Source organism: Helianthus annuus, chromosome 9, assembly GCF_002127325.2.
Source record: "Helianthus annuus cultivar XRQ/B chromosome 9, HanXRQr2.0-SUNRISE, whole genome shotgun sequence".
NCBI classification, from domain to species: domain Eukaryota; kingdom Viridiplantae; phylum Streptophyta; class Magnoliopsida; order Asterales; family Asteraceae; genus Helianthus; species Helianthus annuus.
Window position 1 is genome coordinate 172,211,993 of NC_035441.2, and position 26,890 is coordinate 172,238,882.

The following is a 26,890-nucleotide window of genomic DNA, read 5'->3' on the forward strand; positions in this document are numbered from 1 at the left end:
TTCACATATCCAGTATGTTTCAACTGATTCAAATTTTGAGTTTACATATACTTGCAAAACTGGAAGCATATGGTTCATCACTGTAGATGATGATAATTGTTATGCTACTTGAGTATAATAGAGGAATGGCAACCAACGTACAAGCTGAAATATACTTTCCTACTTCCATGATGGATCCAAACAAGTAGAATGTTATGTGGGACCCATATCAGGATGACCAAACCAAGGCTTCAAAGGGTCCGAACAAGGGTTCATTTCATGGGATAGTTTCGATCAGATCGGCGGCAATAAAGGCGGTAAGCTGGTAACTGGCGATTGGGGGGCTTCTGTACGAGTGGCAATGAGTTTTGGCTCAACATTTTCGACTCACGATAAGTTCAGGTCACATGTTCTAGGGTAGCGCTCGGGCAGATGTCCTACTTTGTTTACGTTCAATCAAGGTTGTTCCGTTTTCTCGTCATCAACGCTCTTGATTCGACTTCTTCAGAGATAATCATGACCAAGTGTTGAGTGTTATTGGAGGATGCGTGAGTTATGTTTTTTTTTTTTTTTTTTTTTTGCTAATTGAATGAATTTTACGTAGGGTTATAAAGAGGTTATGCATAGATGTTGTCGTGAATGGAAGATCAAGGAGGAAACAATGCATCGTAGCTTATCAGTGTTTGTTTTCTCCTCCTATTGTGGAGGTCCAGATGCCGGTGAAGACTTGGTGTATAACTTATTACATAATAAATGTGAGTAAACCTTAAAAGTCATTTTTCTTTACTTGCTAAAATACAACTAACTTATAAATACCCATATACTATATATATATATATATATATATATATATATATATATATATATATAGGGGAGGATTCATTGGGGAACACTAAAAAAGTGGGGAACCAGGGAACACTTTTAAAAATTATACTTAACATGTTAAAAATTATTTTTTTCTAAATTTTTTTCAGCGTTTTTTCTTATAAATACAAGTAGAAAAATTTTTAATAAAACAAATCAAAAACTAAAAATATAAAAAAATGTTTAAAAATAGTTATAGCTTATAAAATTAACTTAACATGTTAAAAATAATTTTTTTTAAAAAATTTTTTAGCTCTTTTCTTTATAAAACTGAGTAGAAACTATTTGAATAAAAAAGAATTATTTGTAAAAAAAAAAGAATTTTTAGCCTTTTTTTTAATATTTTTAGTTTTTGTTTTTTTATTAAAAATGCTTCTACAAGTATATATAAGGAGAAGCGTCGAAAAAGATTTTTAAAAAAAAATATTTTTAACATGTTAAGTTAAATTTTTAAGAGTGTTCCCCGATTCCCCACTTTTTTAGTGTTCCCCAATGAACCCCACACTATATATATAAATATAGGGCCAGGATTTAGAGAAAACGGTGAAAAGTGTGAGAACGGTGAGAACGCTTATGGATCGTCCGATCAAAACAATCTATGGACTAGATTGGCGCGTGACGTTTTCGTAAATAACATCAATTTTATTACGTGGATGCGCTTCATTAATGGGTAAAAGCGTCTTTTGACTACTCCAAACAAAATGTCATCTCATGAAAATAAAACGCCAAACAAAAATCACACACCATTCTAACTAAAAAGGCCATTATATATAAAACGCCAAACTTAATTATAATAAAATCTCGCCTAAAAAACCGTCAGAAATGCTATATATACAACAACTCAGACATTCAATTAAAAGCACACGCAAAACCCCAAACGCCATATTTAATATATACCATTCGTCTGATAAACGCCAGAAAACCCAAACATCAAATATCTTCTAACCCAAAACGTTTATTAGAAATTCAGTTTGGTTGTCTGTAAGATTTCGCTTAATGTAATGGACAAAATCATTAAGTAAAGATGTTGTCCATTTCATTGAGTAAAATCTTATTGACTTATCCTCAACTTCCATCCAATTTATAACGCCAAAACATACAAAAACATTACTGAGGTTTGTTGCCAATAAAGTTTAGCTGTATGGGGTGGACAACATTGTCAGTTATCTTTCTTAACTGAGGATTAACAATGTCGTCACCATACAGCAACACTTTATTGATTTTAGCATGATCAAATTTACAGTTTTAAGATGGTTTATTTAGTGGCGTTCTCTTTCTCGGTAAAACGCTAAAAAAGATAACATTTTGGCTGAAAGGTTGTAAACTCAATAACATTTTGCTGCATGAGATGGACAAATATTATAGAAAAAGAGGCTGATTTCAGACTTTGTGCTTTCAAACGGCAACAAAAAAGCTACTTCAAAAAACAAAAATAAAAAAAAAAATCATACGAAAGTCGAAACAGCCAGTGAAGATGCTTCAAAAGAAGAAAGAGACTGGTGACAGTGAAGATTTGGAAGATCAATATTTATTTTGTTTAATTCTCTTTTTCAGTTGATTGTTATGTAATAAAAACGTCATATCTAATAAAAATGCCAAAAAGCCAAATGCTTGTCAAAACGCCAACATGCCATAAAACGCCACAAAAATTACCAAACCATAATAAAATTACTTTGGACAAGTATTATAAAAAACCAAAAAAAAATGAAAAAAAATAAATAAAAAACAAACTTGAAAATGTAACTAGAAACAGTAACTATAAATCAGTAATAATGAAGATAGGGAAAATTTAATATATTAGAATCTAAAACGCTAAACTTGAAATATGGGACGTGTTACAGACTTCAGAGATAAAGCTCATCAAAAAACAATAATTACAAACAGTAACTGAAAAGACGAATACTTTATTATAATAATGCATCGCCTAACTTAGGCGCCAAAAAGACATCCTATAAAATGATACGTCTCTGCAACTTCCATTTGATCAAACCAAAAAAACAAACGCCAATACTACTAAATACCACTCACTGTAAAACGCTAAAAAATAAAAAAAAAAAATCAAAGATGGCTAATATGCTTTCTTGGATATTCAGTATTGTTCTTCGTGAAGTTTCACTGAATGAATTGTTAGAAGAGGGGAGTTACTCAGTAAGATTTTGCTGCATGAGATGGACAAAAATTCAACAAAAAGATACTGATGCAGTTATATGGCATTTTATATTTTTTTGTTCTTGAAGAAGGCTTGGATGAGGAGAAGAGATCAATGACACCGAAGAGTGTGATGATTATAAAGATGAAGATCAAGATAAAGAAAAAGCGAAAAACCCACTCACGCGTCATAGATCTATGTCCCCAAACATCAAAAAAAAAAGACACTTCAACAGACGAGTAGGCAAAAAAATCAAACCGATGACAGTGAAAGAAGAGAGAGACTGATGACAGTTCTTGTACTATTAAAGAAGAGAGAGACTGATGACAGTGAAGATTGTGAAGAGAGATCCGATTAGGATTTTTAATTTATTTTCTTCACTTGTATTTTTTTTTCCTGTGGTTGAAATATAATCTAACAATTGTAAAACGCCAAGATAACACAAACGCCAAAATGTATATAAAAAATAGAGTTAATTGCCAAAATCGTCCCTGAGGTTTGAGCACATTTGCCATTTTCGTCCAAAATTACACTTTTGTACCATTTTGCCCCCCCACGTTTGTAACTTTTTGCCATTTTCATCCAAACAACTAACTTAGTTTATTTTTTCTGTTAAGTTGAATGATATTTGGATGAAAATGGCAACTATAAACCACAGGGACGAAAATGGCAAATGTGCTCAAACTCTTTTTAATTTCTTTTATTTAGTTAATTTTGTCACATATATAATAAAAAAGAATATACATGCAATTTTTATATGAAAAAAAATAATACTTTTCTCACATATTTTTTATAAATTTTCATCCAACCACTAAGTTAACTTTTTTCTATTAAGCCGAAGGATGTTTTAAATTTTATAAATTAATACAGAAATTAATTTCCAATTGTTTATATAGATCAATTTTATAAAAATAAATCTACTTAAACCTCTAATTTTTATAAAACTAAAATGCTTGTGACCTTATAGAAAAATGTCAAATAAACAAATGTTATCATATGTACCAAGTTTTTAATTCATCTTCTACTCTTTTAAATTCGCTCCTAACGAAAGATAAAAGTCAGTGCCCCCATCAAACAACGTATCGTTACTAAACCTTAAAATTACCCACCAAATAGTAAGTATAATGCCATCTAATATTTTGTGATAAACACTTTTCATGACGAGCTATTTTCTTGTTAAACTCTCAAAAATAGAATCGAAATATTCATGTTACTAAGAGAAAGAAAACAAAGTTCTATTGAACAAAAGACAATATATAATAACCTTGATACAAAAAATTAATTTATAAAATTTAAAACATCTTTCGCCTTAATAGAAAAAAATTAACTTAGTGGATGGATGAAAATTTATAAAAAAAAATATATGACAAAACTATTATTTTTTTCGTATAAAAATTGCATGTATATTCTTTTTTATTATATATGTGACAAAATTAACTAAATAAAAGAAATTAAAAAGAGTTTGAGCATATTTGCCATTTTCCTCCCGTGGTTTATATTTGCCATTTTCATCCAAATATCCTTTATCTTAACAGAAAAAATAAACTAAGTTAGTGGTTTGGATGAAAATGGCAAAAAGTTACAAACGTGGGGGGCAAAATGGTACAAAAGTGTCATTTTGGACGAAAATGGCAAATGTGCCCAAACCTCAAGGGTGATTTTGGCAATTAACTCGAAAAAATAATAGAACAATGGGCCATCTTGTTTAAAACGCCTTGAAAAACGCCATTCAGATAGATTTCCTGACCCCCTGAGTTCCAATGGCATGCGATTTGAATAAACGCCATAAACGCCAAAATGTTAATACAATGAAATCATTAAACGCCATTAATTATTGAATTTGATTAATGCCAAAAAATCTGAAACCCCAAAAATTAAAACAATATTGGGAAAAGCGGAACTGGAAAAGCAGAAGATGAAAGGACAAAAAAGCCCCTCCGCCCTTCTCTCTGCCGCGTGACATGTGTTGGCCCAGGATGTGTTCTCACCGTTCTCACACTTTTGAGCATTTATATATATATATATATATAGGAGACCGCTAAAATGAAAACCAACTCCAGTTGTAAGAACTGCGCGAACCACTTTCTAGCCATTAGATCAAGATGATGGATGGATAATATTAAAAGTATTTAAAAATAATATAAAGTATTTTTTGTCTTATTATGTCTTTAATATTTTAATTGAAAAGGGTATTTAAGTAAAATTACTTTTTTTTGTCTTTTTATATATATTATATTTAATTGCCTTTTTGTCATATTCATTAATTAATTTTTATTATTTTTATTTTTTATGCATAATTTCTTTATTAAAAACAATTTTAAATTCAGATTTTTTTTAAAAGATTTTTATACTTTTTACAATTTAAGTTTTACATTAAACTTTTTACGTTATACGTTTTCTTGACGTGCCGTTTTTAACGCAGTTTTTTAACGCGCCGTTTTTCAAGCGTCGTTTTTTACGCGCCGTTTTTTTAAGGCGTCGTTTTTCTCAATCGGCGTTTTTTTAACGCGCCATTTTCTACGCGCCGTTTTTCTGAAATTTTTTAACACGCTATTTATTTATGCGTTTTTACGCGCCGTTTTTTCAAGCGTCGTTTTTTTAAAACGTCGTTTTTACGCAGGGCTTTTATAAATGTCGTTTTTCAAGCGTCGTTTTTTACACATTTTTTAACGCGCCGTTTTTTACACGTTTTTTTACACGTCTTTTTAACGCGCCGTTTTTTACACTTTTTACGTTTTTACGTTCAACTTTTTAAACTTTTTACGTTTTAAGTTTTACGTTAAACTTTTTACGTTAAAAATTTTACGTTTTAAGTTTTATGTTTTACGTAAAACTTTTTACGTTTTACGCACCGTTTTTTTCGCTCCGTTTTTTTCACATCGTTTTTGCGACCGGGTTTTTACGTGCAGTTTTTTATTCCCGGTTTTACGCACCGTTTTTTAGCGCGCCGTGTTTTACGTCCCGGTTTTACGCGCCGTTTTTTTGCCCCGTTTTTTACGTCCCGTTTTTATGCGCCGTTTTTACGACGCGTTTTACACGCCGCTTTTTTACGTCCCCCGTTTTTTACGTGCGGTTTTTACGACCCGTTTACGCCCCGTTTTTTCACGCCGTTTTTTGCAACCGTGTTTTTGCGCGTTGCTTTTTATGCCCGGTTTTACGCCCCGTTTTATACCGCGCCGTTTTTTACGTCCCGTTTTTACGCGCCGTTTTTACGCCCCGTGTTCACGCCCCTTATTTACGCGCCGTTTTATTACCCGGTTTCTAAGAGCCATTTTTTTGCGCCCCGTTGTCACGCGTCGTTTTTTGCGCCCCCTTTCTTACACATGCGTTTTAAACTTTTTTTACGGTTTTAAACTTTTTCTTTTACGAAAACTTTTTTTACGGTTTAAAATTTTTTTTTTACGAAAACTTTTTTTTACGGTTAAAAAGTTTACGTTTTACGTTAAAATATTTACGTTTTACGTTAAAAGTTTACGTTTTAGGTTAAAAGTTTACGTTTTACGTTAAAAAATTTACGTTTTACGTTTTACCGTTAAAAAGTTTACGTTTTACGTTAAACTTTTTACGTTTTACGTTTTTACGTTAAAAAATTTACATTTTACGTAAAAAGTTTGCACTTTAACCTTTTTTTACAAAAACTTTAATTAATTAATATTATATATAGAATATAAAATGGTTATCCAAACTACAAACCACATGCTCTCGTTTGCGCTGAACTCAACTGAGTGGACCACACTGTACCCACCATCCTTCTTCCTCATTCTTTCTTATATTATTTATTATTCAACTGTGTAACCTCAGTTTCACCCCTCTTGATAAACCAACATCCCCCTTTCACTAACCACTAGCCACCATCTCAACAACAACAACAACATTAACTCATACTAAAGGTACCGGCTTTCCTCTTTTTTTTTCTCAATTTCCAATTTGGGTTTTTTTAATTTAATTACCCTTCATTCCTGATTTGGGTTTCATGTTTTCCCCCAATTCTTTATCTTATCTGCAAGATTTCAGTTTAATTGTTAATATCCAGCGTCGACCACAAGAAACACGGATCTAGAAGGATTGAAAAGAAAAAGAGAAGAAAAGGGTTGGGGGTTTACCGGAGAATTCGTCGGGAACCAGGAAGTACCACTGCTGTCGGCAACCGGTGTCTCCGATGCTAGAGAGAGAGAGAGAGAGAGAGAGAGAGAGAGAGAGAGAGAGAGAGAAAGGACGACACAGAGATGAAACTCCGGAGAAGCAAAACTCCGGCGAACTCGTGACAACCAGAGATGTGGTGCAACCGGAGAAGCAAAACACCGGCGAACTCGTGACCTCCCTGCTTTCCGGCGATGGAACTGAGTATCTCTCTTTCTCGTCGATTTCTTGGACCAGCCGTCGCTCACCACCACCACCCGACGATGGTAGTGGTGGTCCGTTCATCCATCGAAAGAGGGGGTGTGACCGAAATACCGGCTCCGGCAGTCGGCCGGTGTGGCTGTCAGACAGAAGACGAGGGAGATGAGACAATAAATTAAGAAATGTTTCTCTCTGTGTGTGTTTATTTGGAGAAGGTGAGATATGGATGTGAGAGATTGAGAGATGAGAGACGATGATATAAATCTAAGAGATGATAGAGGATAGAGAGGAGATAGGAGAAAGATTAATAAAATGTCAGTGAATTTAAATGAAGAGAAATGAAAGATTTGATATTTGGAGTAAAGGACCAAAATACCCCCTTTTCTGATTGGTTGAGGGTGGTTCTCGTAGTTCTTACAACTGGAGGTGGTTTTCATTTTAGCGGTCCCCTATATATATATATATATATATATATATATATATATATATATATATATATATATATATATATATATATATATATATATATATATATATATATATATATGTGTGTGTGTGTGTGTATGTGTGTGTGTATATATATATATATATAGAAAGTGTAATGTACATTACGGCTTAACGTACATCACGTACGACAACATGCGTAATTTTACACTATAACATGCGTGATTTTACACAGAGTTTCCAGGCAATTCACGACTCAATCTGGGTTCAATTCGGTTCAAATTTCTTTTCGTTTCAGTTCAAATTGGCCATTGTTCGGTCAATTTCATCGAAATGTGGTCTAATTCATCATTGATTTAGAAAAGTTTCTGCAAAAACGTCGACATGAAATAAAAAACAGTAGAACAGAGGATGAACACGACAAAGCTTTTGCTTCAGACCCTAGAACAGAGGATGCAGGAACATGACCAAACTTTGATTCGATTGGAGTCAGAGGGCAGTAACAGTGGTTTCAGATCGTAGAAAAGCGGTTGCGTTTTTTGTTCTGGGAGTAGGGAATGCCGACTAACGTGCGTGATTTCATATGTCCAACATGCGTGATTAGTTTTTCTGAGATTTATAACGTGCGTGATTTTCCATTGAACGTGCGTAATTTCTTGACGTACCGGTCGTACGTTAAGCGGTAATGTACGTTAACTGGCCTATATATATAAAGGCATGTTCCATTTATTAGTTGTGGTGGGTATTGATTGGTGTAGTTAATAGGATTTCCTTTCTTTGAATCACAAGCAAAATGCATTGCTCAGCTGTTGTCTGGCAAGAGAAGTTTGCCATCAAGAGATGCAATCCATTGAAGATTTCTATAAATTTAGAGAGTCTATGTATGTAATTCCTAGGCATAATACGCACAATATAGCCGATTTTTAGGTAACCATGTTCGTACTCCATATGCATACCAAGAGATGAATTTTTCTGATAAGTATGTCACGGATTGCGTTTTTAGTAATACCAAAAAATACATTATTGTTATTATTATTTTATTTTATTTTAATTTTTAATAAGGTCATCTAAGCCGATGCTGAACCTTCTGGTATATGTGGGAGACTCGTAACGATTTACTTTGTCATAAGAATGAGCCGATATTTCGATAACATTGTGGATGACATCTTGGCTCAGTTATTTTAATTTTAAACAATAAAAAACAGGACGAAACATCAAACTTTATCTAGGATACTTGGAGAAATTTCCTCCATAGTTTTTTTTGTAGGTTGTATGTCTGGTTGTCTATTTGTTTTAATTTTTGCCTCTTTAGCTTGTATGTTTCCAGCTGCGCGCTGACTGTTTTAATGTGATTATTTGTTGCTGGCGAAAAAAAGAAATCGATGCCGAACCTTGAAATGGTTTTAAAACCTCTTTTGAATTATATGCAGAGTGGTGCTTCAATTTAACTCAGATTACTCGTTTAAAATACAATTGCTATAGGACTCTAGACGGCTCTGAGGTAGCCTTGCTATTATAGTATGTCAAAATCTTACATGTGTATTAATGATAAACTTATCGTATAAAGCTATGCTTGATAGATAAATATACTTCGAGTCAATTTCGGGCCTATGGCGCAATGTGCGTGGGTTCGTTTTCTAGTTATTTATTAATTTAGAATAAAAAACAAAACAAAGTTATTTACCCTATAGGGATGACCTGTCGTCTCTATATGTTAGATTATTTCTTTTAAAATTTTTCGGATGGTGAAAAATTTTGCCGCCTAAATGAAAATTAATTTTGACCGGTCAAACTTTTTAGAGACGACATGTCGTCTCTATTAGTTAAAACATTTTTTAAGATTTCTAATTCATTAAACTAGAGAATATAAAAAATACATATATATATATATATATATATATATACAGGGTAGGGTTCCAGCATGAACAACCTCCCAAGAGTGAACTGCGTGAACAGATATGGACCTTTGATTTCCTTTTAGTTGTTAAGGGTAGGATTGTAATTATATAAAAAATTAGATTTAAATCATTATTTTAATAATTATATAAAAAATTAGATTCATTATCCACATTATGTTTATTTATTAATAAGATAATTATCAAAACAAACAACAAATCACCAGATTTCAATTTTAATTTTTATTTCAGATTTCATCACCAGAATTCAAATTTTGATTTTTAAGATCCACGTAACCTTCATATTTCAACGGTATATACATGTGTACTTGGATATAAATAGAACACTACACATGTGTACTCAGCATCGTACATATGTGTACAGTAATTCACAGGTGTACATCAACATTCAATACAAAAAAAAATTCTGAGATATCACAAAAACAGACGATATGTATATCGAATTAAAAAGAGGGCAAAATCAAAATACACATGTGTACATCGCATTTAAACAAATAATTATTTTAATAATTGAATTAAATTACATCTTTTCCTAATCCTTGATTTGATTTGTGAGAGATTTATGCAATCAATTCAAGATTGAAATTACACATGTATCCTTTTTGTATTTAATTAAATGAAAATTATTAACCAAATAATTACCATCATGCCACTCACTTTAATCTTAAGATCATAAAAATTAAGGGCCCAGATCAGTTCACGCAGTTCACTCTTGGGATTTTGTTCACGTTTGAACCTAATCCTATATATATATAGGGGAAGGTTCAAATGAAAACCACTAGTTATTGTGAAAACTCGAAAATTAATTAAAAAAAATCCAAAAAAGCATACAAATTTTTTTTTTTCAAACCAAATTTCGCAGGTTTTTTTATATAAAAAAAAAATTTCAAAAAAAAAAAAAAATTTGTAGTGCGCATGTGTAATACTACACATGTTGTGTATTATTACACATGTGCACCACACAATTTTATTTTTATTTTTTTGAAAAAAGGTTTTTTTTATATATAAAAACCAGCGATTTTTATAAAAGAAATGAATAAAAAAATTGTGTGTTTTTTAGGCTTTTTTTAGTTAGTTTTCGAGTTTTCACAATAAAAGTGGTTTTGATTTGAACCATCCCCTATATATATATATATATATATATATATATATATATATATATATATATATATATATATATATATATATATATATATATATTCACCCTATAGAGAGGACATGTCGTCCTTATAGGGTAACTTAACTCAAAAAGCACGAAACCACTTTAGAAACAACATGTCGTCTCTATGGGGTAATCTATAGAAACGACTTATGTCCTCTCTAAAGGTGTCGTCCTTATAAGTGTTTTTTCTTTTAGTGGCATCATGTCAGCGAACCTATTTAAAGTCATATTGTCAAAAATATAATATGAAGGCAAGAAATTAGTAAACAAAAAGAAATTTGATATCAAAAATACCAAACTTTGGGTAAAAGTTTTATTAAACTTTTCTTTTTGAATGGCTAAATCACATCAAATCCGTCTTTGGCAGGGCTCAAACCCCTTACTTCGACGAAAAAACCACCTTAACTTCAATTGTTTTGCCAATTGAACCAAACCCCAATGAAATATTAAAGAGTTAATTACTGTTTTCGTCCTTGTGGTTTGTCAAAAATCACTATTTCAGTCCATTAGTTTAAAATTTGCGATTTCAGTCCCTGTGGTTTCACTTTCGTAACCATTTTGTTGATGCACTTGTGTCTGTACTTTGTCTGTATTCGGTCTGTATATAAACGATGTCCTAAGTTAGTCTGTAAGTTGACCAAGTCAACTATCCTCCTAGTTTGACTTGGCCAACAGTTAACATATGTTTGATATGTTTGTCTGCATCGAAGGATAGCCTCGAAGGATATTGTTGATCCTTCGAGGTGCACGAAAGATAGGCTTCGAATGATAGACCTCGAAAGGTGATCTTTCGAGGTCAATGCTGATCCTTCGATTACCTTGTCCTCGATAGATGATCCTTCGGACCATCTATCGGATCCTTCGACCAGACATCATGGGCTGGGTATATATATACCCATGCAGTGTAGTGTGAAAGATAGAGATGCACACTTAGAAAGACAGACAAGAGAGTTGAGAGCATTCTGTCCGAAACTCACACACACTTTGAGAGTTTGCAAACTATTTGTAAACATTGTGCTTGTAACCGGAACCTTCATACGTATTAATACAGTGGTGTTAATCGGTGAACTCTTGTGTGTTTGTTTCTTTTCTTGCTTCATCTCGGTTTGCCTACTAGCTTGGATTCCGCACTTGCTAGTGGGTTAGTATAACAAGGTTTAGGTTCGTTATCCTCCGCGAAAAGGGACCTACAAGTGGTATCAGAGCTTGGCTCTTTACCTTGTTTAAAACCGAGTTGTTCGAGTTCTTGGTGTGTTTGGACACTAGGTTTAGCACCCGTTTTGGTGGTTTTTCTTGCTTTTCTAAACTGAAAAACGGTTTCTAAACCTTCGGGAGTATTCAAGGTTGGTTTGGGTAACTTGAAAACTTGTTTTTAAGAGACTTTGATTTTTCCGGCCTTTTTCCGATCATATATTCCGGTGACTGGTTTGGATAAGATTGTGTCTATTTTGGGTAAACTTTTTGAAAGTCCAAAAAGTTGGTGAAAAGTCAGGTCTGCACATACCTTCTGCCGAAAGTTGTGCACCAACCCATCACCTTTCCCACCTACCCGTCAACCTTGTGTCAGTTGTGTCAGAATCTTCCGAAAGATATCCTTCGACTTCGAAAGATCATCTTTCGATCAGAGACAGCTCGAAAGATTAGCATCCTTCGAGTAGTCTTTCGAAGTCTAAGAATTATCCTTCATGTTTGGAATCTTTTCGAAAGATAGTAGTCCGAAAGATAAGGATTCATCTCGAAAGATAAGGATCTTTCATTGTGAATCTTTCGAGATCAGTATTCGAAAGATAAATATCTTTCGAACTGTGAATCTTTCGTGATATTGGTCGAAAGATAAGGATCTTTCATTGTGAATCTTTCGAAGACTTTGCTCGAAACTCAACAGAAATCTTTCGATCACTGTTGATCATTCGAACTAGTCTTGATCTTTCGAACAGGTTTTTATCTTTCAATTCTTATCTGTTTTTGCACTTAACAGTTTGTGGTGTGTAGGTTTAGTACGTATATTTGATCAAAATGAGCTGTACAAGTCCATGGGATTGGAGTTTGGACTCACGAAACAATCAAGAGTTAGTGACTGCTGCAGATTGGGCAAAGAGTATGATTCCACAGCCATCAATCAGTCCAAGTCAATGGGCTTTGGTATCCAATCAAAGTCAAAGTCTTCAGAACCTTCTGATTAGTGAAAGTGAAACTGGCAGCAACAATCGTCCACCTAAGTTGAACCATATGAACGATTTTCCATCATGGAAAAACCGTTTTCACACATATGTTCAAGGGCAAAGCACTGATCTTTGGACGTGTTTCATCAATGCGTTCAATACTAATCTTGAAACTGCTGCGTCAACTTCAGAGGGTTATGCAAATATGCTTGAAAATGACAAGAAGGCTTATGAATTGGAGAAAAAGGCCTTTGCCACACTTACTCAAGCACTCAACAAAGACATCTACCATCAGTTCTCATATTGCAAGACCACGAAAGCATTGTGGGATGCCTTAGTTGCTAGAGGAGAAGGCAATGCAGCTGCTCGAAAATCTCGGCATGATTTGTTGAAGAAAGAGTTTGAATCCTTTCAGTTTTTGGAAAATGAGACTCTGAATGATATGATCACACGTTTCTATCATTTGATTAGTGAGATGTGTGCTTATGGAGTTGTCGCTACTCAACAAGAAATGGTAAGTAGATTTGCTGACGCCTTACCTCCAAAATGGAGTTCTTTCATTGAACTGTTGAAACATACTGGAACTCTAGATCAAGTCAACATCTATGAGTTCATTCAAAAGCTGGAACATAAAAATGATGAAGAAATTAGGAAAGCGAGGCGTGCTCCAGCTCCTCAGAATACCGAAATGTATCTTCCAGGATTCGATGTTTTGGCAAGATCCGCTGCAGCTCAGCAACAGCAACCTAAGCTGCAGACTGCATTTGTGTCCAATACAAGTTCAAGTTCCTTTCCGTTTCCTCAGTCAACAGCTGCTCCACCACAACCTCAATTCGATCCGAGGTCTTACATTCCTGTTCCAACACAGCCACAACCACAACCTCAACAACAACAACAGCAAGCTCACTATACAAGCAATCCTCAACCTCAACCCCAAGGTCATCACACAATCCGAGTCGACAACTCAAATCTTTCACACCTTAGCATTGAAGTCGCTAAGGAACATATGGAGATTATCAACACCATGGTCAGTGCATACTGTGGTTTGGTAGCAGGTCAGCTTGGAAACATCAACATGACCAATGAAGATTATGATCAGATCGACAAGGAAGAAATGGAGTTGATGGATATTAAATGGGCTTTTGCTAGTGCGGTTATAAGGGCGAAAGATTTTATGGCACGAACTGGAAGAACTTCGTTGGAAGGAAAGAAAAACACGAAGTATGGGTTTGATATTAATGCCGTCACGTGCTTTAATTGTGGCGAGAAAGGGCACTTTAAACGTGAGTGCACTCGACCAACAAAACACGGCAATCACAACCCTTTCAGAAACCAGACGAATGTGAATGCCCAAAAAGAAAACCGTGAACGGAGGATGGTGGCAGTGAATAACAATCAGGGACAGCCTGGAACTACCAATCACAATCGGGCTTTGGCTGTTCAAGCTGATGAAGGATGTGACTGGTCAGTGCAGTTTGGTGAAGGTGATCAGGGAAGTGGAACTGCTTTGTATGCTAAGGTCATCGAGCAGGTTCAAAAAGAAGAATCTTCTGGAAGCGATGACAGTTCTGGTTATTCTGGCAGTTCGGATGAAGAAGGCTCTGTTTCTGGGGATAATCACTCAGAGCCGGATGAGGAGGAAAAAGGTGAAGATATTCAGGATCTTCTGAATGAAGCTGATGAGCTTAAATGTCAGAAATCAATTCTGATTAGGAAGGCTGCTGCTACATCAACGGAAATGGAAAAGCTATTTTCTGAAGATGGAGCTTTTTCTTTTCAAACTGCCTTTATGGCAAATGGTTCAGCCTCTACTAGTCAGGTAACTTCTGAACCTCCTGCTCCTAGTATTTGTAAATCATGTGCTGAGATGAAGCTTGAATCAGAAAAGCTTCATAGTCATAACTAGAATTTGGTTGTTGAACTGTCGAAATGCAAAGAGGCAAACATGGCTTTAACCCGGAATGAAAAAGAATTTAAATCTGTAATAGAAACTTTAAAGAAAAATGTATCCGAGGTTAACAAAGTAGTTTACCACAAGCAAGTGAGTATAAATGAATATATTAACATTGTGGAAGAAACTAAAAAGCAATTAGCCATTGCCCAATGCGAACATGATGCGATCAAACAGAAATTGGATAGTTATTCTAACTCCAAATTTGTGCTTGATCACATCATCGATGTTCAACAACTAAAGGGAAATCAGAAAGGCATAGGGTATAACAAATGTCCGCCCCCCTTGATGAACAACTATACCAAGATGCCTGATGAGGAAGAAATGCCTCGGTATGAACCCAGTGTGCCTCTTGATGTTGAGGAGTTTACTACTGGCCTTGGGTTCAAACCGGACAATTCTTCAAACACAGCCTCTGAAGAACAGGAAACTTCACCATCCATGAAGCAAAGTCCTCCAATTATCGAGGACTATGAGACATCGGATGATGAATCAGAAGTGGCTGTAAGTGATCAGGATAAATCACTTAGCAAGATGAAAGGAGTAGATATTCCACGAGAGAATCACATCCTTTGTGATCCTGATACTCCTGAGGTTCCATCTGTCAAAAAGCAAGTGATTGATCCTGTCAAGGTTGATAAGAAAGATGTGTCTACTGTTAAAAGCAGTAATGTGTTGTACACTTTGGTTGGAGATAATAAAATCTACTCAGATCATGTTTTTCCAATTAAAAATGTAAATAAATCTTTGATTGATAAAGTCTTTGAAGACAATACAAACAAATTTTTGGGAAAAACACTTCCGGGAATTGTGGTAACACAATGTGATCCAATTCCTAAGGCTGAGATTAGGAAACAATTTGGTAATCAAAAATCTCCAACCACTCAACAACCGACTGCTTCTAAGGGTAAACAACAACAACGAGCTCCAAAGCCAAAGGCTAAGGTTGAATCAAAAGGAGCTCGTTACGTGAAGAAAGGAAAAGATGTTAAGTTTGTAGCATCAAAAGGTACAGATAAAATTGAGACTTTTGAAAACAAATCAAACACTGATTTTGTACAACAAGTCAAGATTTTGAAACGTAACAGTGACAACAATTACACCCAACACACAAACGGGTGTGATGAAAGAGCAAGTACCTCAGGTTCTACAGGCTCAACATCTGGTAGTCGATCAAGTTCTCCTAAGTCTGTTGAAAGGAGAACTTGTTTCAAATGTGGAGAAATTGGGCACATTATCAGAAATTGCCCAAATGCTCCAAAGAAGAAATTGGTTGAAAAAGCTCCACCTGAAACAGTTCACCCTCAACGTCGGTCAGTTTCACCTAAACAAGATAAACGAACTGTAAAAGAACAAGAAACTAAACAACGACGTAAGAACATAAAAACTGTTGAAAAAACTTTAAAATATGAAGTTAAAACAGTACAAAAGGAACCAAGTGTGACACAACCTGGAAAACCAGAATCTTCAAAAACTGGTAGGCACAGACAAACTTGGTTACCTAAGTCGGGTGACAATTCAGGGGAAGCAGTTGTTCTTGAAAACCATCAAGAGATAGAGCTTACGTATCGTGATGCCAAGGGACGACCCAAGACCACTAAGGCTTGGGTCCCCATTCTCAACTGATGTGTTTAATTGACATGTGCAGGATGTTCTAGGAGGAACTATTAATAGTCATTGGATTGTTGATAGTGGAGCATCCAGGCACATGACTGGCGACTTACGGCTCCTATACGACGTGAGAAATATAAGAGGAGGGTATGTTGCTTTTGCGGGTGATAAAGGTGGGTACATCACTGGAGAAGGAAGTATCTCCAATGGTATCGTGTGCTTTGATAAGATCAATTATGTGAAGCAAATTGATCACAATCTTCTCAGTGTGTCGCAAATCTGCGATAAAAAGTTCTCAGTGATTTTTGATGACGCTGGCTGCTATGTGCTGAAACCTGGATTCAAAATTCCACAAGAATGGATTCTCTTATCGGCTCCGAGAGTTAATGATCTTTATATTCTCGACATGAGCCAAGCAATTACTACATCTGCACAAGTCACTTGCTTTGTCTCAAAAGCCACAGAAAAGGAGTCTATATCTTGGCACAGAAGAATGGGACACATTCACTTGAGAAAGATGAACCATTTGGTGAAAAATAATCTTGTGAATGGTGTGCCTGTAAGAAGTTTTCATTTGCAAGATATCTGTGTCTCGTGCCAAAAGGGGAAGCAAACAAAGAAGTCTCATCCTTTGAAGAAAATCAACACTGTCAGCATGCCTCTCGAACGTCTTCATATGGACCTTTTTGGACCTATGAAGCACAAGACAACTTTTGGTGATGCTTATTGTTTAGTAGTTACTGATGACTACTCTAGATTTTCTTGGGTTTCTTTTATAGCACACAAGAGTGAAACTCCTGGCATCCTCAAGGATCTTCTCACTATGTTGGAGAATCTCTATACGTTGAAAGTGAAAAGGATCCGAAGCGACAATGGAACTGAATTCAAGAATCAAGTTATGGATGAGTTTTGTACTTCTAAAGGCATTCTTCATGAGTACAGTTCTCGTTATACTCCACAACAAAATGGTGTCGCTGAGAGGAAGAATCGGACGATTATAGAAACTGCAAGAACAATGTTAGTAGAGTCGGAACTCCCTATTCAATTCTGGGGAGAGGCTGTATCGGCTGCTTGCTACACGTTGAACAGAGTTCTTACAGTAAAGAGACATGGCAAGACTTGCTTCGAACTCCTTCAGAGAAGGAAACCGGATCTTTCTTACCTTGAACCGTTTGGTGCTCCGTGTACTATGATTGAGCCAGATGGAAAGTTTGGTGCAAGAGCTATCGAGGGTTTCTTCATTGGATATGCTACTCCGAATTTTCGTGTTTGGAATCTAGCTACCAAGAAGATTGAGCTATGGAGTGAAGTTAGGGTTCAAAGGTACACGAGTCCTGTTAGGGCTCCGGGTGATCCGTGGATGTTCGATTATGATGGGCTATTTGACTCCTTCAATCTGCCAACCTTTGATGAAGAATCAGCAGCGGCTCGGATGTTATTGGAAAGTGACAACGCTGCTGTCTCGCCATTGGTTAGACCTATTGTTGTTGACCCTCAAGCTTCTTCGTCAGTCAACAATATGGTTCAAAATGAGGTTTATGAAGATGCTGCTGATTATAATGACTCTTCTGAAGATGATGAATATCATGATGCAGCCGAAGGATCTTCAGCTCCAGCTGCTCCTGTTCAAGGTGCCTTTGATGATACACCTCATACGCAGAATATAGATACTGCTGAAGGGAATGCATCCACCTCTACCCACATTCCTGGTGTGGAGTTGGTTGTTGATCTTAATCTGAATAATTTGGGTATCAATGCTCGTGTACCGGATAATCCTGAAATGAGGATTCACGATACCCATCCCCAGCAGAATATCATAGGAGATGTCCATCGCGGTGTGCGGACGCGTAATCAGCTGAGAAACAACCGGAATGCTGGTTTGTATTCAGCTATAAGAGAATCTGGTCAACAAAATGACTGGTCCTTCGCGTGTTACGTGTCACAAGAAGAACCAAAGTCGTGGAAAGAAGCTTTGAAAGACAGTGCCTGGGTTGAAGCCATGCAGGAAGAATTACAGCAATTTCACAAGCTTGGAGTTTGGAAGCTTGTTGAAAAGCCTGAGAATTACAAGAAGATTGGCACTCGATGGGTCTTCAAATGCAAGAAAGACGACCGTGGAGTGGTTATTCGGAACAAAGCTCGTTTAGTCGTTCAAGGTTTTCGTCAGATAGAAGGAATCGACTACAACGAAGTCTATGCACCAGTTGCACGTCTGGAAGCTATTCGGATCTTTCTGGCTTATGCCTCATTCAAAGGATTCAAGGTTTACCAGATGGACGTCAAAAGTGCATTTTTACATGGTGTGGTTGAAGAAGAGGTATATGTCGAACAGCCTCCAGGTTTTGAAGATCCTGTCCATCCCGATCGGGTTTGGTTGCTAAACAAAGCTCTCTATGGTCTTCATCAAGCGCCACGAGCTTGGTATGCAACCTTATCTACATATCTGCTGGAGAATGGTTTTCGAAGAGGTCTTATCGATTGTACTCTCTTCATCAAAGAACAAGATGGAGATCTTCTTCTGGTACAGGTATATGTTGATGATATTATTTTTGGTTCTACTAATGATGTTTTGTGTAGGAATTTCGAGCACATCATGCAGGATAAGTTCGAGATGAGTGCTATGGGGGAAATGAATTTCTTTTTGGGCCTACAAGTGCAACAAACGGAGTCTGGGATATTCATCCATCAGACTAAATATGTTGGTGACATCTTGAGCCGGTTCCAGATGTCCGATGCAACGCCCATTGGTACCCCATTGCCAACTAATCACGGAATTACTCCTGACTTGAAGGGTGAACCTGTTAGCCCTTCATACTATCGCGCGATGATCGGATCCCTTATGTACCTCACAGCATCAAGGCCAGACATAATGTACCCAACGTGCCTACTTGCCAGATATCAAGTTAATCCGAAGGCCTCACATCTTGCAGCTGTCAAAAGGATTTTTCGTTATTTGAAGGCTTACCCCGACACCGGTCTGTGGTATCCTAGGGATAATAACTTTGACTTGGTCGCATTCAGTGATTCTGATTTTGGCGGATGTAAAATCGACGGTAAATCCACAACGGCTGGATGTCAGTTCTTAGGAAATCGCCTAGTCACATGGCAGTGCAAGAAGCAGACGTGTGTCGCTACATCAACATGCGAAGCTGAATACATTGCTGCCTCAAGTTGTTGTTCACAAGTTCTTTGGATCCAACAACAATTGCGGGACTACGGTTTTGAATTCCTAACTACTCCTATTTACGTTGATAATTCTGCTGCTTTAGATATCACTAAAAATCCTGTGCAGCATTCAAAGACCAAACACATCGAAATCAAATATCACTTCATACGTGATTGCTTTGAGAAAAGGCTAATCGATGTTGTTAAGGTCCACACCGATGACCAACGTGCCGACTTATTTACCAAAGCTTTTGACAAATCTAGATTTGACTTCTTATTATTGGTAAATGGCATTAAGGTCAAGCAAGAGTAAAACCAACATCGGAAAATCATTTTTGTAAATATCTTTGTGTGTTTTTAAATTTATCTTAGTTTGTTGATTTTAGGGGGAGTAAATCCAAAATCTGAAAATCCAAAAACATCGAAAAATTTCAAAAACACAAAAACAATAGAAAAACAAAAATGAGTTTCCTGGCGAGCAAAAGAGAAAATGATAGTACATCAGTGGTCTATCCAAACCTCTTTAAACCTTAAATGAAAAACGATAAGCAGCTCTATATAAGATGTATCGGTAGGCTCACAATCATTTTAAAGTGTGCAGGGTGATATAAATCTTAATTGACTGAAGATCAGGTGGGAACCATTCATTGGCATATGGTCTTGGTACCGAAATTTCGTTTGATAGATTGCCGAGGTTCTGAGATATTCGGTCTTTATGCTGCTTATCATCTGGGTATCATGGTTGTATCTTTTACCGAAAAATAACGGGGACGCAAGTCTAGATCTTCCATGATACTATACATACGTGTACATATTACATACTGCATTCGACCTCAATAAGTGATAAACAATCACATGTCCAAAACAAATAAGTGATAAAAATATCACATTTATCCGGGTGTCAAGTTCGTCTCTCTGCTGTACGAAAGTACTGACCTGTTCACGGACTTGCACCTGTGCCCTCATGCATATGAAAATCAAGTTCCTCATCAATAAGTGATTATATCACATAGGGCTTGTTTTCAAATCAAAATAAGTGAGTATCTCACAGTTTATACGGTCAAACAGATGATAATCGGTATACTCACCGGTAAGATGAACTCTCGTGCATACCTTGATACGGGAATGTGTCGTGATGTGGATGAACACCGGTCGGTAAGTATAAATCATACCTTAACGTATCCCCTCGCCATGATTACATCTGATAAGTTGAGCTTAAGTGGACAACAATACCGATAATTGTTATAGGATGCTTATCTTAATGTTAACTAACTGAACAACAAGAGTGTTTTGGCATGACCGTACACTGATATGATTCTCTTACCCTCGAAACTCGCAAAAAGAATGTCTGTATATATTTATTTACTGCTTAACTTTTATTGTCTTCTTTTAAACAGTTTCGTCGTTTGGTGCATATCAGCACGACATTAGCGGTGATGTCGTTTGATAACACTCAAAGGATTTTAACTTGTTGTCTTTTAATTTCAAAAACACGCCTAAAATCTGTGTTTTAATATAAACTTTATAAAAGCCAAAAAGATTTTATTTCTGCTTTATTTTCGATCGTACGATGTTGGAGCTCGAGTCTTCGTTACCTGAAACCTGACTGAAAACCGAACTGACTAAATCTTCATAAACGGTCGAAATTTGCATGTTTTGAAAGTTAAAGACTAAAATTGAAAAATTTATTAAACTTTCAAACTGTCGGACGGTGTTTGATTGTGACATGGTCATTCGTGTGTCATTTGCTTATACTATGTTCCAAGCAGTTGTTCTCATTACGCGTTTAGATTTCTTGCATGTGCAGATTCTAAAGGCTAGGAGAACATGGTCGATGACAAGCTTTGGAATGAAGACACGACGAGAAGGAACTCAAGATGAAGATGATCGAGTTGCCGCTGGCCATCATCAACACCACAAGGATCTCACTTCATAAAGTTAAAGTATTTCACGAGCATAACTCAAGGGGGAGCTTATGTTAAGGGGGAGTTTGTCAACACACTTCCTACATGATACGGGTAGTTTGTTGATACACTCTCTGCTTTCAAGACGTGAAGACTTTGAAGATCCTCCGACAATGAAGACTTGAAAGGACATCAGAGTTTTGGTAACTCGAAGACCAAAGACCGTCGAAGTTCGAGACGAGTCTACAACTATAGAAGATAAAGACAAAGCTACAGCCAAGGGGGAGTTTGTTGATGCACTTGTGTCTGTACTTTGTCTGTATTCGGTCTGTATATAAACGATGTCCTAAGTTAGTCTGTAAGTTGACCAAGTCAACTATCCTCCTAGTTTGACTTGGCCAACAGTTAACATATGTTTGATATGTTTGTCTGCATCGAAGGATAGCCTCGAAGGATATTGTTGATCCTTCGAGGTGCACGAAAGATAGGCTTCGAATGATAGACCTCGAAAGGTGATCTTTCGAGGTCAATGCTGATCCTTCGATTACCTTGTCCTCGATAGATGATCCTTCGGACCATCTATCGGATCCTTCGACCAGACATCATGGGTTGGGTATATATATACCCATGCAGTGTAGTGTGAAAGATAGAGATGCACACTTAGAAAGACAGACAAGAGAGTTGAGAGCATTCTGTCCGAAACTCACACACACTTTGAGAGTTTGCAAACTATTTGTAAACATTGTGCTTGTAACCGGAACCTTCATACGTATTAATACAGTGGTGTTAATCGGTGAACTCTTGTGTGTTTGTTTCTTTTCTTGCTTCATCTCGGTTTGCCTACTAGCTTGGATTCCGCACTTGCTAGTGGGTTAGTATAACAAGGTTTAGGTTCGTTATCCTCCGCGAAAAGGGACCTACACATTTCAGTCCATGTGGTTTCACTTTCGTAACCATTTCAATCCATTATTCTGTTAAGTACAGGGACTGAAATGGTTACGAGGTGGACTGAAATGGTTACGAAAGTGAAATCACGGGGACTGAAATCGCAATTTTTAAACTAATGGACTAAAATAGTGATTTTTGACAAACATAGAGACGAAAACAGTAATTAACTCAATATTAAACCTTGGTAGAACACTGATTAAGATTCATGTATGTGGCTGCCAATAATATATATTTCAAACTCATCTTGAGATATTAGCCATTTTGTAATGTCTATCTCATTACATTGATAAATGTTGACTTTGTATCAATTATTGTATATTTGTATGCAAAACAAAAGAATACGACTTTGAGAATAAAATTCCAATCCATGTGCTAAATAACAAACATGTTCTAAAATTCTCAAATGTTACAACCAATCAGAAAACCCTTCCTAGTAAAACTATATGCAACATTTCAAATTACAATAATAGTTAATGAACCATTTCATATGTGAAGGGCCGGTACATATTTGCAGTGACGGATTTAGAAAATCTATATAGGGGCAACGTTTCAAAGAAAATGGGTAACGAAATTAAAAAAAACGTAAATCTTTTCAAAATTTACAGTACGGCCGGACCGTCAAGGGGCAACATATGTTGCCCCTTTTTCAGAGGTAGATCTGCCCCTGCATATGTGAACAAGTGAGAATACATAACAATAGTTATTCGGAAACCCGTTTGAACCATTGTATTGGACTCTTTCTGAGGAGTAGGTTTGAATTGATGATGACTTCAAGATCCAAACCGATACTCTTCGAATAATGATGATGAGCCATATAAAAACATAGAGGTTGACAAAGGGCAAGGAAACCCCACTCATAATGTTAGTATGGTAGAAGGTCACTTCTTTGGAACAACCGGCATTTTCATTACTGAGAATAAAAACACAAAAACGGGCCAACAAGAAGTTGGGGAACCCGGAAAGCAACAAAACAAAAAAAACATTACATAATGATGTCTCTCATATTAAAATCTTGCCATCTCTCCCAGCTTAAGTTACCAAGCTTGGATCTATGTTGGAGCCAAAGGTAGGTGTCTTCTTTGATTGAGTCAATAACCTTTGTCACCGAAAACGGAATATTATCAAACACTTCGCGTTCCTAGCTTTCCACGCGCTCCAAATAGTAGCGATAAATACTACCTCTATCTGCTTAATCATTTTCTCTAGTTTGCATGTCTTTGTGTAGAAATCGTTCCATAGCTTTTTTTTATATTAAGAGCATTTGGTGTTTGTTAGATTGGTGTATGTATTGACTTGTCAATTGTTGAAACCGTTGTCACTATCCCTATTGTGATTCCCGATGTCGCCATTGTTTTTGTTGTGAATGTTGCCAATTCTTTTGTTGTGCGAATGATGTCGTGACTGATGTTATGCATATGTTTATTAAGGGAAAATCATGAATAGAGTCATTTTTACATTTTTTATATCAAAACAAACATTGACCTATAGCCTTCCATAAAATAAACATATTTAAGAGCATCCAATCAGAAAATAACACATAAGCTAAGCCGACTAAAAAGGCTGTAATTTGGTTCATAAAAACCCCTTGAATAGTACAACTGGATCCAAAAAACAACCAATCAAAATAATACACAAATCGCGATGGCTAAATCTTAGCTGACGCCTAAAAATGGTAGTTAAATCTTTGTGGATGCCTAGAAGTGGTGGCTAATTCTTAGACCGTGCGGTGTGGGGGTAGGCTCCCCCCGTCTTGGGTCGTCCTCTCCGTCGCACACCGCCCCCTCCGGGGTCGTCGCGTCGCCAACATCGGCTGCAAGACGGAAGCGACGAGCAGGAATGGTGGGCCCCCTTAGTTTTTTCTCTCTCTCTCTCCTTTATTTTATATATTGGTTTTTTGTTATTGGGTAGTCCCCACACCCTTGGGTAGTCCCCTTTGAATGATCCTTCATCGAATGTGACGTGGCGCCTACGTGACGGATAGTCCCCAAAGGGTCTACCCAAACCATACCCTATGGTCTTAACTAGTGACCAAAATTTAGCCTACATTTACACGTGTATTGACTTGATTGCCTATCTTAGTGGGCCTGTAATACTTTTCATGGTTTTTTTTTTTTTTTTTTTTTTTTTTCCTAAACTTTAGTCACCTTGGCTCACAAGACTTATTTAGCATTTCCTGATTCGTTGATTTTGGATTTCTAGATTTTAAATGGTTAGAAGTAAATGTCTATTTTAGCAATAAAACTTATAAAGATATACCCTTAATTTTGTGATTTTCTCTTGTTATAATGCAACAAGCCATTACTATATATATTTTAAGAAATCTTAATTACATGTGTTTCTAAACAAAAGTTTAGCCCAAGTTTGGTTTTCTCTATTAGTCGAAATTAAAAGAATCAAACAAAAAATCATAAATCTAACCGAACCAATTAACCAAAAACTAATTGTTTAATAAAATAGACTAACCTATCACTTCAAACTGACCACCCATACATACTACAATAAAAGTTGATTAACCGATGACTTCGCTTATAACGTGTATTCATCACGTTAATGCTACAATAAATATTATACAAATAGGAAAACTACAAGAAACGAGTAACGTAATAAAAAGTGTCGTCCACACCGCATCCCACGGACACCCTTCTTGTAACTAAATAATACAAACAAATAACTTTATCTATAACACTGACTTCCTACACCGACAATATGTGTTTTATTTGTTGAATATGTTATCGAATCCAACTCTCAAATCAAAACCCTCTTCCACAAACATATTTAAGAATAGAATAGAATGTTTGTATGTATTTGTTTGCGTTTACTGTTCAGTTGACATATTCGTTGTACAGCAAGTTATGGATGAGCTGTTATTAGTTTTTGTTAACATTGATTTCATAATGTGATGGATATATTACTATTATTTTTATTTAATATTTATTTTATTTTATTTTATTTATCAACAAACGAGTTATGCGTAACAAACGTGTAGGGAACTAACAATGTTAACAGGTACAAACCCAAAGAATTTAGAAAGAACTAACAATGTTAACAGGAAATACAAACCAAAAAAAATTAGAAAGAACAAATAGTTGACTAATGTTCATTTTTTATAGATGATTACCAGCTTAATATATGCATTCAACAAATCAGATCAATTGGGATAAATTAGGTTGAACCTAGAATTAATTATAATGTTGGATGCTAGTGTGCATAAAAAAAATACTAACCTCGTTTTTTTTTAATTTGTTTTTTTTTTTTTTTGTGTATTTTATTAAATTACTTTTTAGGAGCTTTTGAAGATAATTAAATGTAACCAAAACAACCAACGATAACACGACACCAGTTGTGACAACTTGATAATAGGGATGACAATAGAGCAGGTTTGGGACATGTTAAGTAATCCTAATCTCATACCCGATTATAAAAGCATGTCTCAAACCCTGCCTAAAACCCGTTTGTTTCCATCAGGTAATTACCCTTTAGAGTTCGGGTTTTGTTGGTGCACTTGTGTCTGTACTTTGTCTGTATTCGGTCACGATGTAAACGATGTCCTGATTAGTGTTGTAAGTTGACCAAGTCAACCATCCTCCGGTTTGACTTGGACAACAGTTGGTAAATGTTGAAAGATGATGCTCTGTGTCGAAGGATAGCCAATCGAAGGATATTGTAGATCCTTCGATGGCATCGAAAGATAGGCTTCGATTGATAGACCTCGAAAGGTGATCTTTCGAGGTCCATGCTGATCCTTCGATTACCTTGTCATCGATAGATGATCCTTCGGACCATCTATCGGATCCTTCGGACCAGACATCATGAGCTGGGTATAAATACCCATGCAGTGTATGTGTTAGTTCAGTTCTGAGAGATGCACACTTAGAGAGACAGACAAGAGTTGAGAGCATTCTGTCCGAAACATTCACACACACACGTTGAGAGTTTGCAAACTGATTGTAAACATTGTGCTTGTAACCGGAAACTTTCTACGCATTAATACAAGTGGTGTTAATCGTTGAGTCTTGTGTGTTCTTGTGTTTGTTCTTGCATCATCCCGGTTTGCTCGCTAGCTTGGATTCCGCACTCGCTAGTGAGTTTGTATAACAAGGTTTAGGTTTGTTCTCGATCCTCCGAGAGGGACCTACAAGTGGTATCAGAGCTTGGCTCTTTACCTTGTTTAAAACCGGTTTGTTCGAGTTCTTGGTGTGTTTGGACACTAGGTTTAGCACCCGTTTTGGTGGTTTTTCTTGCTTTTCTAAACTGAAAAACGGCTTCTAAACCTTCGGGAGTGTTCAAGGTTGGG